Raw genomic sequence first — 13,020 nt, 5'->3', positions numbered from 1 at the left:
AAGGTTGACTATCAAGGATCTGATATAAGGATTGAGTGGATAGTGCCAGTTTATACTTGGTTTGTCCTTTGTATGAAACTACTGATTGATGTGTGTTGCTCTTTTCTTTCCCACCCTCCCCCCTGCTTTTCCCAGTGTGACAGTTACTGAGATTTATAGCTGGTCATGCTGACTTTTACTAAACACCGTCTCTGCATGTAACTGAATGCTCTCAGTTTCCAAATTTCTTGTTTCAGCCTTTAAAAAAAACCCCCGCTAGTTTCACACATGCATAATGAGCAGAATGTGGTTAAAAATTGTATTCCTCTTAATCATGATGTACTACAATTTGTTAAGCTGCTTTGTTGCTTATATGCTGTGTTCATAATTGTAATGTAATGAACTTTCACAGGAAGATAGAATAAAAGATGAAATTCATAATTTGGTTAATATGAAATTTCTGTAGTTCTGTCACATTCAGCACAACAGTAAAAAATAAGCTTGTAGCTAATATCTGGTGGTGTATTTTGCATCTAAACCTGAGGCTGATTAAAACAGACATGTTTCTCTGAGAGCCTAAAAAGTAAACTGTTTATAAATCTTACTTCTGAGGCTTTGATCCTGAGAACATATATGCGCTTTTAAGTTCAGGCTAGTTCCATTAAAGGCATCAGAAATACTTGCAAAAGTGAAGTTGAGCATACTTGTAGACACTTGCTTGGTTAGCATTTAAAATATCAAATATATTACTCTGCTTGTAGTTTTTATCTTCAGATATGTTTCCAATGAAGCCTTTGACTTCCAAAGCTAAGTTTTTCATAGAGGGTAAAAGGTATCCAATTTCTGTAACTAATTCCTTCAGAATGATTTTTTTTTTTTAATGAAACAGAAGCCCTTTTAAAATGAGATAAAAAGAAAAAGAATAACTATAATGTGTTAGCATATTCAGGATGATTAACATGGTTGATTCAACACTGTTACTAGGAAAAACAGCTCAGATTTATTTCTTTAATTGAAAATGCAAGTGAAAGTACAACATATGCCTAAGAAGCAATAATATACTAAAATCTTAAGAAGAGCAAAGCTCTATTCATCGCTTTTATTTCACTGCTGACTGCTGAAATCCAGTTCTAATGTGCTTCTGCCAGTGCAAATAGCATTGGTCCCTGCAGAGATCTCTAACTGAAACTGAACTCAGAGGCATTTCTAGAAGCTGTGTCAAGAAGTCAGGGTCTCTTTAGTTTGCCCTTCAGTCCAACTGCTATGACACTTGCAATTTTCTGGTCTAGCGCATATTTCGAAATGGCCCAATAGCGGGTAATGATCTACTCAAATGCGGCGCTCTGATTTCCAGAGCAGGACTGAGATTTAAGAGAGGAAGCAATTGATTCTGTGGACCACTGTACAGCATTTCTGCTAGTAAAATTTCCTTATGTAACCAGCTCCATAGAACTTCTCTAACTGCAGGAAGTAAACTTTGCTGTTCTTGAGAGGTATTAGACATTGAACTGGGTAATGCTTTTTTTCCCCACCTTCTTCACAACAGTTTGCAGATTCAGCATGGCCTAAGATGAAGTGTTTAAGTGCCACTTAGTGGCTGTCCAGAGCAAATGTAAGATACTGCGATATCTGTGACAGTTTTCGCCTGGACTTCTATTGCTTTCCACCAACAGGGGAATTCCTTGCCTTAGAGTTACCAAAGGCTTGATCTAAGACTGTCTGGTATCAATCCAAATGCTCTGGTGGGCTTTAGATAAGAATTTCAGTACCATGAATCCCATTTTACTTTTTTTTCAAAATTGTCCTTTTGAAGTTCTGTTTGGGTTCTGCTCATGTTCTGTTTGGCAATAAATACTTGTAAAACGATTGTAATAAGTCGATATTTTGCTTTGTGGTGAACTCGCACAGGAAGCCAAAAGTAGGTAAGCGCTATCTCTAGAACCAAAATGCTAGTGTTCCTGGAGTTGCTAAGGAAATATAGTTTATTCTTGAGCATTAACATGGACAAAACAAGATGGGCTTAACTGGGATGTTTGGCATCAGATGGCATTCTGGGATGTCTCAGTTCCCCTCAGCAGGATATCTGATAGGTGTGAGAACGTATTAGCTCTCAGTCATGATACAATATGCTTGTATCTGGATACCTGGTTCTAAGCACCAAAGTTTCTTTTCTCGAAATTTGCAGGGCTTCAGAGTATTATTTACATGTATGTTTATTAACTGTCCATAGTGAACTAGTTACACCCAGAGGAGAACAAACATCGGAGTGAGTGCACTGCACTCACGGATTGCGTGCAGCCTGCCTTCCAGCTGGAAGGCGCCCTTCAGTGGGACCTCTACGGGTAGTTTTTGTACTGCAGAAGATGTATTTGAAGTTCTTATTTAAAATGAAGGGGGTGTTTTTTGTTTTCTTTTTTTTTCCTCTCTGTAGAAGCTTTTCAGTTTTGTTGTTTTACTAGAATATCCATATGTGGTGGATTGCAAGCCAGGGTTGCAAGAGTCAGAAAAGTTCCCAGGATCCTCAAGTAAACAAAACATAGGTTTCTGATTTATAGGTACATTTCTTGTTTAAGTTACAGAATACAGACCAGAAAGGTCTCAAGATAAATCCCTTCACACAACTTGAGTCTGTGGACATCCAACAAGCCATGTAAAAACTGCAAATATGACAGATTTTCCTTATCCAAATACCCTCCTTGTTCTGACTTTCATGCATGCATGCACGAGCATCTCAGTCTATTCAAAAAGTCTTGATCCCARCTTGAAACAGCTCTGCTGCACCTGAATTTGGTTTCCAGGAGGCAATCTSAGCTGGAGTTCAGTCCACAATGAGAGAATGTAATTTTCTCTCTCTCTTTTTTTTTCTTTTTTTTTTTTCAAGCTCTTGCTGTTTGGTTGTACGTTACAGCTTTTTGCATGTTAAAAACAAACTGGGGAAATTATTAAAGCTAGTGTACATTTTACTCATAAACCTATTCTGACTGAAACCAACAAGGGTCCAAGGATTCATGACATTCCGAGGTATAATACCCTTCTCGGCTAACTTCTGAGATTCACTTATACTAATTTGAGTCTTTGTGCCTGTGAGCACATTAAAATGTGTGTTCAAACTCATGAGGTTTCAGTGGTATCTGAACTTCTCCRTGTTCCAAATTAAGTTGTGTTGCTTTCCTGCTCCGGTGCCTCCATGGCAGGCAGATGTGGGTCTTGTTTTAAATGTAGGATATGATTGTTTGAGTGAAGAGTTTTGTTGTGTGCAGGTTTTTCTGGAATGCCAGAATTCCCTGTTGGTACTGAGAAATACCCAGGTGGGAAGAAATGGCGGAATCAGCCCTTAATTATTTGATTGTAACTTGATGTATGTATTTATTTCAGTAGTGTGGCACATGGGAAATAATATTCTAGGCTTTCTTCATGAAAGCATGTGTTCAGGAAGACATTTCTTGAATTTTACCTATTCCGGAAGTCTTGTAACACTCATGTATGTGAAATGACACATCTATCCTGGCATTCTCAGTCCTAAGAAATGGTTAAAGAAACCTGTGCTGAATGAATCCGTGTTGTCTGTGTGGCTTCATGGCTGCAGGACCGCTGATTCAGCTTGTTAAGCGTTCCATTGTTTTAGCGAGGAGCGGAAGTGCAGTCAGCACATGTGGCAGAAACATGCCCTGTTTCTTACAGTAATATATCCTGAGCCCTTTGAAGTGATTCAGCTCTATCAAAACCACAAAAGATCAAGAGGACAAATCCTGTTGCTATATTTTAAAAGTCTCTGTATTGTGTGTTATATTTCACAAGTATTTTCCAGTGTATTTTTAGAAGTCAGACAGAATTTGTTTAAAATAACAAGATGTATGTAGAGTATTGTCTGCTCTGAAGCCAGGAACTGCAAACTTCTGAAAGAAAAACTAACTGAGATGTGGGAAAACGGTGTTGTCAGATTGGTAGAGCAGCTCTTGGTTTTAAAGATGTTTTGCTGCAGTCTTTTGTTATCAAAAGACAGTATGTCTTAGCCAAAGACATACAAAAGCACAAGAAAAAAGAGTCCATGCTGTTGCCTAAGATACACTTCTGATGTATCTTAACCTCTGAGTAGAGCAGAGGAAGGAGAGAGATGAGAAACAGTAAGTGTAACATCTTTTAGGGAACATTGCTGATTCAATTTTCCACTCTCAAGATACTTGAGAAGGAATAAAATCAACAGTGCAACATAAAAGTTATAGATAATTTAATAAAAAGGCAGATTGACATGTATCATGCAAAATTATTGTATGTACAGATTATGATGTTAGTAAGCTTCCAGTGGTATTCTGAATGGCACATTACACAGGAAATGTCCAGGGAAGCGCTGTGCTGCAGCTTGGAATCAAATGGAAAGGCGGCGATGGGAAGGAGGTGCGGCACGTGGGCCGGGCCGCGCTGCTGAGCACGCTTCTTAACTGGTGGCAACGGCCGCTGGAGTTCTCCAGAGTCTGCTGCAGTTCTCGCGCTGCGGGTCGTCTGCAAGCACTGGAACAGGGAGGCTTATGATATGAGGGCAACACTGCAGAAATTAAAATTTCTTCAGCTTGATTCTGGAAAAGAACAAGAAAATACGGTATTTGTTTTTTCTTTTTGTTACCTACCTTTAAGATACAGAAAGGATATAGTAGAAACTTAATCTGTGATATTAGTGGGGGCAGGACTGGATCCTTTACAAATGAATAGCTTTTACATCTGCATGCTCATCATAGGTATGTTGCAATAGCAGTGTTGCATTGTAGGTGAGTTTTGGAACCTAGACCTGCTGAGATGTAAACCTGAATTGTTAGTTTTTACTCTTTTTTTCCCAACAAAGCTAAGAATATTATGGTTTTATGAGGGGAAAAAATGGGTAAAGCTAAAGTTCTGTTCAAACTGTTGATTTTTCCCGTTTACTATGAAATGGATCTTGCTTTAGAATATCTRGACTAAAGTAAAATTATGGTAGAATTTGTGTACTGTCTATGGGGGTTGTTACTGAATTCACAATTATGAGAAATTAATGTGTTTTTTGCATACATCAGTGCTGTTAGATTTATAAAGTTATGCTGCAGAAAACTGAGAAGACAGGCTACTTTTCATGGTACTCCATACTGTGGAGCTGTGGATGCTTTCCTAGTCTCCTACTGTTGTAACTAAAGTTCACAAAATAATATATGCTTAGGGCAGTGGGACTATTTTCAAGTTTATAGTTAATCATGTGAAAATAGAGCCAGGTTCTTACTCCATAAAACTACATGTACAAAATTGTTTATTTTATATTATTCATTACTAGAGTGTTATAGTAGGATAAAGTGCATGTGGGCATCTTAACTGATGTGAAGGCCCATATAATGGAAATAGGCAATTGTAATAATATACTATTCATGGCACATGGGGAATAGATAAATTTTATAATTATATTTTGATTTTAACCAGTCAGATGAGATATAGTCTGGTTTTCCTCCACRTTTTCTAGACTGCTTTTGTTGCTTCACTTATCCATTACTGGTAGTAATGGAAGTAGAAGTGCTTAGTATTTTAACTTTTTTCCAGCACGAGATAGTGCTTCTCCTCAAAGGAAATGAGACATATTTTCAAAGAAAGTATCTTTCTTCCTAGCTAAGTAACTTGGTTTACCCACATAAATTTCAAGATCAAGGAAGACTTCATTTATAAACCTTAATTAATTGTGGTCCAGAATGCCCTTCCTAAAATCTGGGAGGTTTTCTCCTACTTGAGGGAGCCCTTGSTGCCTGCCTGGGGGAGCCCAAAGGGGAGAGGGGCGCTGGGGAGGGAGGGGGCGCGGGAAAGCGAGAGCAGGAAGCCGGGGTGAGAGGAATGTGGCTCTGTCACTGCGCTTTCCCCAGTGCCAGACAATATTATCTGCATTCTTCACGTCCCGTTGTCAGAGGGATTTTAAAAATAAACAGTCTGGCATCATATTTCATTGTTTATCCAGTGGTGTCAGGGCGGGGGGCTACTGCCCCACTGGCACAGTGGTGTCCTCTTGAGGTGGTGGCTGTGGCTGCACCCACCTGGCTCCCGGTCCCATTTTGAGAGCTCCAAAAGCTCGGTGATTTGTCCCTCAGCTTGGTCACACTGAAGGGGCCAAGAAATCTAGGGAGAAAAACAGGAGATTTCCAATTGTTTCAGCAGCTGCTGAGACCTGATGAACTCAAGTGTTCAACCTGCATCTTGCTCACTGCACCCAGGGAGCATCTGTCCCCGTTTTTTAGCTCTGTTCCCTGCTGCTGTAGCCTGCCAGCTTCCTCCACCTGTGCTCCACTCTTCCTGCCCCAGTTTCATGGCTGCCAGAAACCCCTCTATCACACACCAGAATAAATGCTTGGACCCTCTGACATCTCTTCACAGCAATTTCCTGCTATGCAGTTTCCTCTGTTGCTCACTCGCCACATTGTCCATGTGGTTTTCTTGTCCCCAACCTCACAAACGCTCTCTTCACCAGTCTGCCTGGACTTATCTGCAAATTCAGGCTGTGGTTTTATGCCCGTTTATATGAGATATGATCACGATTGGATCACTCAGTTGTGTACGTTTGATTGAGGTCAGATGCGGACATATGATCATGCTTCAGCTGAATTAGTCAAAACCCATGGCAAAGCTCCTGACAGCTTTATGTTTTTTTGCTGTCTGCGGGAAGACGGAAGATGTACAATCCAGCATAAAGCTTGCCAATCCAAAGTTTATTCATCAGTGTTTTTAAAACATTGAAATGGCAGAGTAAGCTCAGACCAATAAGCATTTTGTGTCATATGGTCTCAATGTTTATGAACTGGTTTATGAACTAGGACTCTAAAGCTAGATTGGGTTTATTGTTGAACCATAGCCTTGGTTTTCTCTCTTTTCTTCCTCTGTATGTTGCCTTTCTTCTGTACCTGAAGATCTTGGATACTTTTGGTATGTCTCATGTTTCTTGGTCAGATATCATATATATAAAAGTGTCCCCTTTTCAGCTTTTCCTCCTCTAGCCAGCTTCAGGTACAAAGGGTAAAGCTACTTTTCTCTGGTTTTAGGTTCTGTGTAACATTTATCCTCAGGGGAAGAGTGGGTCCCTTATGGGATGAGGAGCCCTTGGCAGTATTTGCACCAGTCCTTGTTTGATGAAGCACTTCCTCCAACTCTTCCCTCTCTGAACTTTCTGAATCAAATGCTAAGAACTGATCCTAAGAGCTGATCCGTTCCACTCAAGATACCTAAATGGTCAGCCCAGCCTTTGCTGTCCCCAGAACTGCATGGCACAAGGCCTAGGAAAAACAACCAGTACATCTTAGATGCGCCTTTCTTCTTAAAAAAAAAAAAAAAAAAAAAAAAAACCTCTCAACCCTACTTTTTTTGCCCAAAACAGGCCCATCAGGAAGAATCTTACCAACTAGGAAAGCTACACAAGCTTCACGATGCATGTTATCATCTCTCTCATGACCTCACTCCAGTTGATCTTTCCTTCCCTGGGGGCCAGCACTTGCCCAAGGAGGGCTTCGCTCTGCTGTCCGCAGCACAGAGCAACCCTGGGGTGTTTGCATTTCTCTCCTACAAGGTGTGGGGTCACCTGTCCCTCACAAATCCCTCCCTCCAAGATCCCAAATGATAACTCTGTTCTGCTCTGATACTCTGTTGGGGAGAGGACACATGCGACTGTTTGAGAAGAGGAAAGTTAACCTCCCACCAACCCGTTTCATTCCTAAGCAGGCAATGCCAGGAAATGCTAATGTCACTTGAATCAGGGCATTTTAGCAGTTACAAATTTCATAGCTGAGAAGATAATCATATAAGGGAGCTAAAGCTGCAGCAATAATTAGAAAGGCTGTGTGAAAGCCTTCCATTGCTAAAGTCCATGCCCCATGCTCTGGTGAGGAGTCATTCTCTTCTGCCTGTCTGCTGCAAGGGGAGTGAATTGCATATTATCTCTGGGCACTGGCCCAAGGTCTTGCCTTTTTCATGTTGGCTACTGGTTAGCAGATAGCTGCAACACTGTAGTCTACACTTTTCACCTCACTAACAGTACAAAAGAAGATTAAACCCGAAACTTTGTCATTTCTGTTTCTGCTGAATATCTGAAAACCATCAAGAAGTTCTGCCACTTTCTTCAGTGAGAGCTGAAGCTGTTGTCTTTAGCCTGTATGTGCAGCCCAGGCCAGYGGCCCCACTGTTTGCACTTGGGTAAGGGGGACAGCGACTGCTGCCAGTGCTTAGCTGGCTGGTCTTACCATTTCCTCTCTTCAGCGGGCTGAGGCACATCTTGTTCGGTAAGGTAGTTTGGGTTTATGATTAATCTTTTATTTTATCATGTTTTGAGAAAAATGAGTTTGTTTACACTGTGGTCAAAAAGAATAACAAAACTCACTCTTTTCTTCACCATAGTGAAGCCAGCTAGTCAAGCTTGATCATGTCTTTGGATAGGTTGAAACCCAGAGGAAAGTCTGTTGTCTTCACTGCTCTTTCCCTTCAGTGGATCCAGATGAATCCCTTGTCTCATCTTGCATCGTATACGGGTGGCATAAAAGTCTGGGGGTTCTGTAAACAGAGACCTTTGTTTTGATATCTTTTCGTCTAGCTATATATAAGAACCAAATTATTATTACATTTTGAATTCATGTGACAAGCAGTACTCTCACAGTAGTTACTTCTCCATCCTTTTTCTCTGATAAAGGAAAAACTGTTTTGCCCGCTACTTGGCATGGGAAAAGGTGAGACAAGACTTAAGAAAAAGCTAACAAAGAGTTAAAAATAAGTAAGGAAGGATAACAATTATGGGGTGTTTGTAAACAAAGGCCAACTAATGAATACTGGTAAATATTGGCAGGCATGTTCTTTGCTCATATTTATTCAGCTGAATTTACTAAGGCCTTCATGTGTAGGACACACTCTAACAGGAGTAGAAGAAGAGAGAAGCAGAACTTGTAACTTGAATGTGGGCAATGGGGATGATTCATAGAAAGAATAGCTGCAGAGACATGGTTAAATCGAATTCAGAGGAAGAAGCTTCAAAATGAAAGGGAGTCTGCTGTAAAACCACCACCAGAGTTACCACAAAAGCAGCAGAGAGGCCAGGTCCAGGTGATAATGCTGGGGCTAGTAGTCTTAGTGCAACTCCTTGTGAGACTTCATTGAGTCACCACCTACTGTGAAGACTCTAAAAATATTTACAGCCATTAAATGGCTGAAATCAGAAAGCTGAAATCAGAGGAGAATGAGTTAAAAAACTCCTCTTCTGAGTGAAAAGGTTGACTGTAGTCTCCTTTCTTCTTAATATGTTCTTACAAATGCTTTCTTTGAATGCAGAGAGCTTTGTATGAGAAGAAATAATGGGGGGATTTGTGTTTGTGTAAATTTGTGAAAGACAGCTGTAAAACTGAAAGAATGTTTTTCTGAGTATATAAGCTTTAAGTTGTGGCTTTGAAGTATTTTAATTGCTACTATTTAAAAAACAGCCACAAATATCTTGCTAACATTTTCCATGATAACATGGAACAGTTCACAGGAATGAGGATTTTGTTTTGTTTTTTAAATATCATAAGCTTAGATAATAGGGTGTGAAGTGCTACTTATTGTTTATGCAATACAAATGTCATTGCTTGGCCCAGAATTTTTCCATTTACCTAAAATGGATATATACTACTTTTGGAGAGGCATTATTTGCTCAAGCCAAACTTAAAATAGAAAAATATAGAGGTTCCATTTTTAGAAAGTTGAACATCCTGAAAAATGAATGCAGTTATTGTTCCTACTACATTACTGAAACAATCTTTTTTGGAAGGTGAGCAAAACGATGACATTTTCATTTATGCTGAAGAATTTCACATATTATCAAACATTTTTTTATCTGAACACTCAAGCCTAGCTGCCAGCTGTTTCTCAAATACCAGTGAATGTACCTGCTCCTTCCTACTTCAAGGCTGGCAAACACCATCTCTATTTTACAGATTAACTAAAGCAGAGAAAGTGGCTAAGTAGCTTGCCAGAAAACAAGTTACCAGCAGGGGTTGGAAGTCATTCCCTGTTACTCTTAACTCCTATTTCAGTGTCTTCTCCACAAGACCACTCTCTCTCCCAGTACTATAGCCTGCAGAAGGTTTCAGAGGGCATATAAAATCATGCAAGTTGTTTGCTTGTATGCAGCAGTTTAGAAGCTGAAGTAGAGCAAAGTGACGCTCTGGGAATAGTTCTCTTGAGTCAGCTCCAGTCGGGGCTGGCAGCCAGGTCTTTTCACTGACAGCAGGGTTTGATGGCAACCCAGAGGATATGTGTATTGTTAGTTTAACACTGAGGAAGGGTGCTGGGCGGGAAGGGGGAGCTGGAAAAACTCTCATGGAGGCAGATCTCCTCAGAGAAAGTGGCAGAAATAATTATTTAGAAATAATGTTCACATTCCGTGTTAGAAAAATGTAACTCTAATGCTACCRCCAAATAGTAGATATACTGTACAATGCCAAGCAGCACACAATTACCCTCAGTTGCTGTATTAAATAAAAGTAGACCAAGTTATATACTTTAAATAGTAAGTACTTCTAGTGTTCTTGTAAGGTGCCTAATTTAAAGCTCTGAGAACAGATGTCCTTTATTCATGTATGTGCTCTGTGGTAGCAGTGAAAATTTCTCCCCTCTGTCATGCCAATAAACCCTTAGAGACCACCACCAGAGTGAGTGTCGGTCATATTTGGTCATTTATTGGGCTTATGGCTAAGAAAGCCCATTCAATCAAATTGCCAACAGCCAGTATCATAATGAAAGAGTAAGCCTTGTTATCCTTGTTATTCACCTCTAATTTAAACTGTAAAACTATTAGAATAATGGATCTCTATTCTCCTTTTATGAAAATATGAAATGTATTTGTTAGGGTTTTAATCCCAGAAACTGTAGCATAGGTTGTATACTTGATTTAATGCCTGCTCCAGACAGGCTTTGGGCTCTCCAAGCATGAGCAGGTCACCATAAGTAAATGGCACATTGATTTATTAGCTCATACTGGGCAGTATTTTGTGGCAAATGTTGCAAATGTTTCCTGGCAAATGTTGCTTTGGGAGAGAAATCTTCATAATTTCAAATTCCTGCATCTGATTTCTTCCCCTGATGACCTATGTGTCTTTCAGCAAGCCACCTAAACTAGTCAAGACTTACATTACTTTTACAGATGGGTAAACTATTACTTAGATGGAAGACTCAGATAGAAAATGCTAACAGCCAGTGGAAGCAGATTTCCTGGTTCCCACCACCCCCAGCTCAGCGAGGCCAAGGAGCCGCAGTGCCAGGAGGGGGGGTATGCGCTGGCACGCGTGCCACCAGGTCACTTCTTCCACGATCGGTTACCTCCATTCTCAGAAAATCAGCGATATGTTGTTCACAACAGAAACATCACAGCTTCATTATTATTTAGTTTTGTGAGTTCTAGCCTCGTTTTATGATTCAATCTTAATATTTTGTGTAGGTTTTYGGATTTGTTATTTTCTGATTTGTTAATCTGCTGTTCCTCAGGGGAAAGTGGATTGAAAGGCCATGCTTAGTATAGCAAATGCCGCAGGCGCAAGCTTTGAAGAACTGCTTTTGTGTTCGCAGGAGCTGTGCTGTCCTGTCGGCCGCTGTGGCCCCTTACCACACACGAGGACTCTGAAGGTAGCAAATGCAGCCTTAGCAGTAATTACTGGTTTTCTACAGTCTGCCTTAGAAACATTACTTAYGGTTACTTATGGTTCAGGTTGAGTGTAATCATTTAAAAATACTGTGTACAGCTGATCAAATTCTTGTTGCTTTTTTTGGTTGTTTGGGCCGTATTCTGGTCAACAGTGAAGTGGATTAGATCCAGTAGGAAAGAGAAATGCAGTCATCTTGCTCGCTGATTATTAGGATTGTCGGCTTGTCCTCATCCTCCCACCTAAGAGATAGGAGGCTCCTCTCAGGGCTCATGACCTCTCTCTGCCTAATTCTGCGCTGCTGAAGCGGCACGCCAGGTGTGTGGGAGTAAGGAGCGGTGCTCTCGGCCGCTCTCATGCACTTTGTGTAAACTAAGAACGGAGCTGCAGAACCGTGTGCTCTGGAGCAGGGCAGGAGTGCCTGTATCTGCCTGAATCTGCCCCTCTTCTGCCTCAGTGAACTGTTAGGTTGGCTCTGCTTCTCACCAGCCCATATGCTGAAGTTTCATGCTTTTCCTCCAATGAATGTTTAATAACTTGGACAAGTGGACTCCTGTCAGCTTTAAATCAGGGGATTATTCCATCAGCCCTAAGCATGCAAGTGCTCTGTGGTCAGAACACTGTCCTAGTGGGTTGGTTGTCTGTGGACAAGTAAAGACCTGAATCTGGCACGTCAGCATCTAACTTTGAGCTGTTGAATTGTATTGGGAAGAGGTGCAGAACAAACCCCTGTTCTTTCCCGTTACGATTTTGCAAATCTAGCTCTTAGTTTTCTTTCTTTGAGGTAACAGAAGATAAAGGGCTTTTTTGTTTTGGGCCAAATGGAATATTTCCCATGAAGTCCAAGCCTTTTTTCCTACTTCCTTGCCCTTCCTCCAAACTGAGAAAGCCGTTGTTTGCATGCATCTCTGCAGGCAGCTGAGGGGGGTGTGTGTGTTCATAGCAGTCTACCAGGAGTGAAAACAGCAATTAAAACACTTCCTGTCTGGATGGCAGGTAACATTCCCTGACTGCCAGAACTTTGCATACTAGTGCCTTGAACTGTGTTTTTTAAATTCTGTTCTCTGACAGCTTATTTCTTTAGGTAGAGATGCTAGTATGTGATGCTAAATAGCATTTAACTTACAAATAGCAAAGCTTAACTGGAAATTTAACATATCACGGTGGTCTTAAATAGAACATTATTGGCTTTTTTTTTTTTTTTAACTTTAAGCATTACTGGGACGCTGGAACATTTCCAGAAAGTCACATGGGCCGCGTGGTTCCCCCCCTCCCCCCACCCGGTCGCTGCGGGTGCTGTGTGTTACTCTGAAATGACTTACAAGCGCAGCGGCCGGCAGTGGGGAAGCCGCTTGTCCTTTGCGCTCTTCGGCACGGTGCTGCAGGGCTGCCG

At 40.9% G+C, this 13,020-nt stretch overlaps 1 protein-coding gene and 1 long non-coding RNA gene across 2 annotated transcripts in view; one reads left to right on the top strand and one right to left on the bottom strand.

Annotated features, from left to right (window-relative positions):
- The window catches only part of TBC1D1 (TBC1 domain family member 1), a gene marked incomplete at its 3' end in the record, with an annotated part of 106,230 nt that overhangs the window by 19,634 nt on the left and 73,576 nt on the right, over nt 1-13,020 (top strand). The window lies entirely within an intron of this gene.
- Nucleotides 4,340-13,020, bottom strand: LOC112976859. Its single transcript, XR_003257195.1, has 4 exons — nt 12,950-13,020; nt 8,345-8,514; nt 6,018-6,099; nt 4,340-4,553 (listed from the first exon to the last, which is right to left on the bottom strand). It is a non-coding gene; the product is annotated as an uncharacterized LOC112976859 (long non-coding RNA).

This window comes from Apteryx rowi, unplaced genomic scaffold (assembly GCF_003343035.1).
Source record: "Apteryx rowi isolate R43461 unplaced genomic scaffold, aptRow1 scaffold_773, whole genome shotgun sequence".
Taxonomy (NCBI): Eukaryota; Metazoa; Chordata; class Aves; order Apterygiformes; family Apterygidae; genus Apteryx; species Apteryx rowi.
Note: the sequence above shows the minus strand (reverse complement) of the source record. Positions and strands in the feature narration are given on the sequence as shown.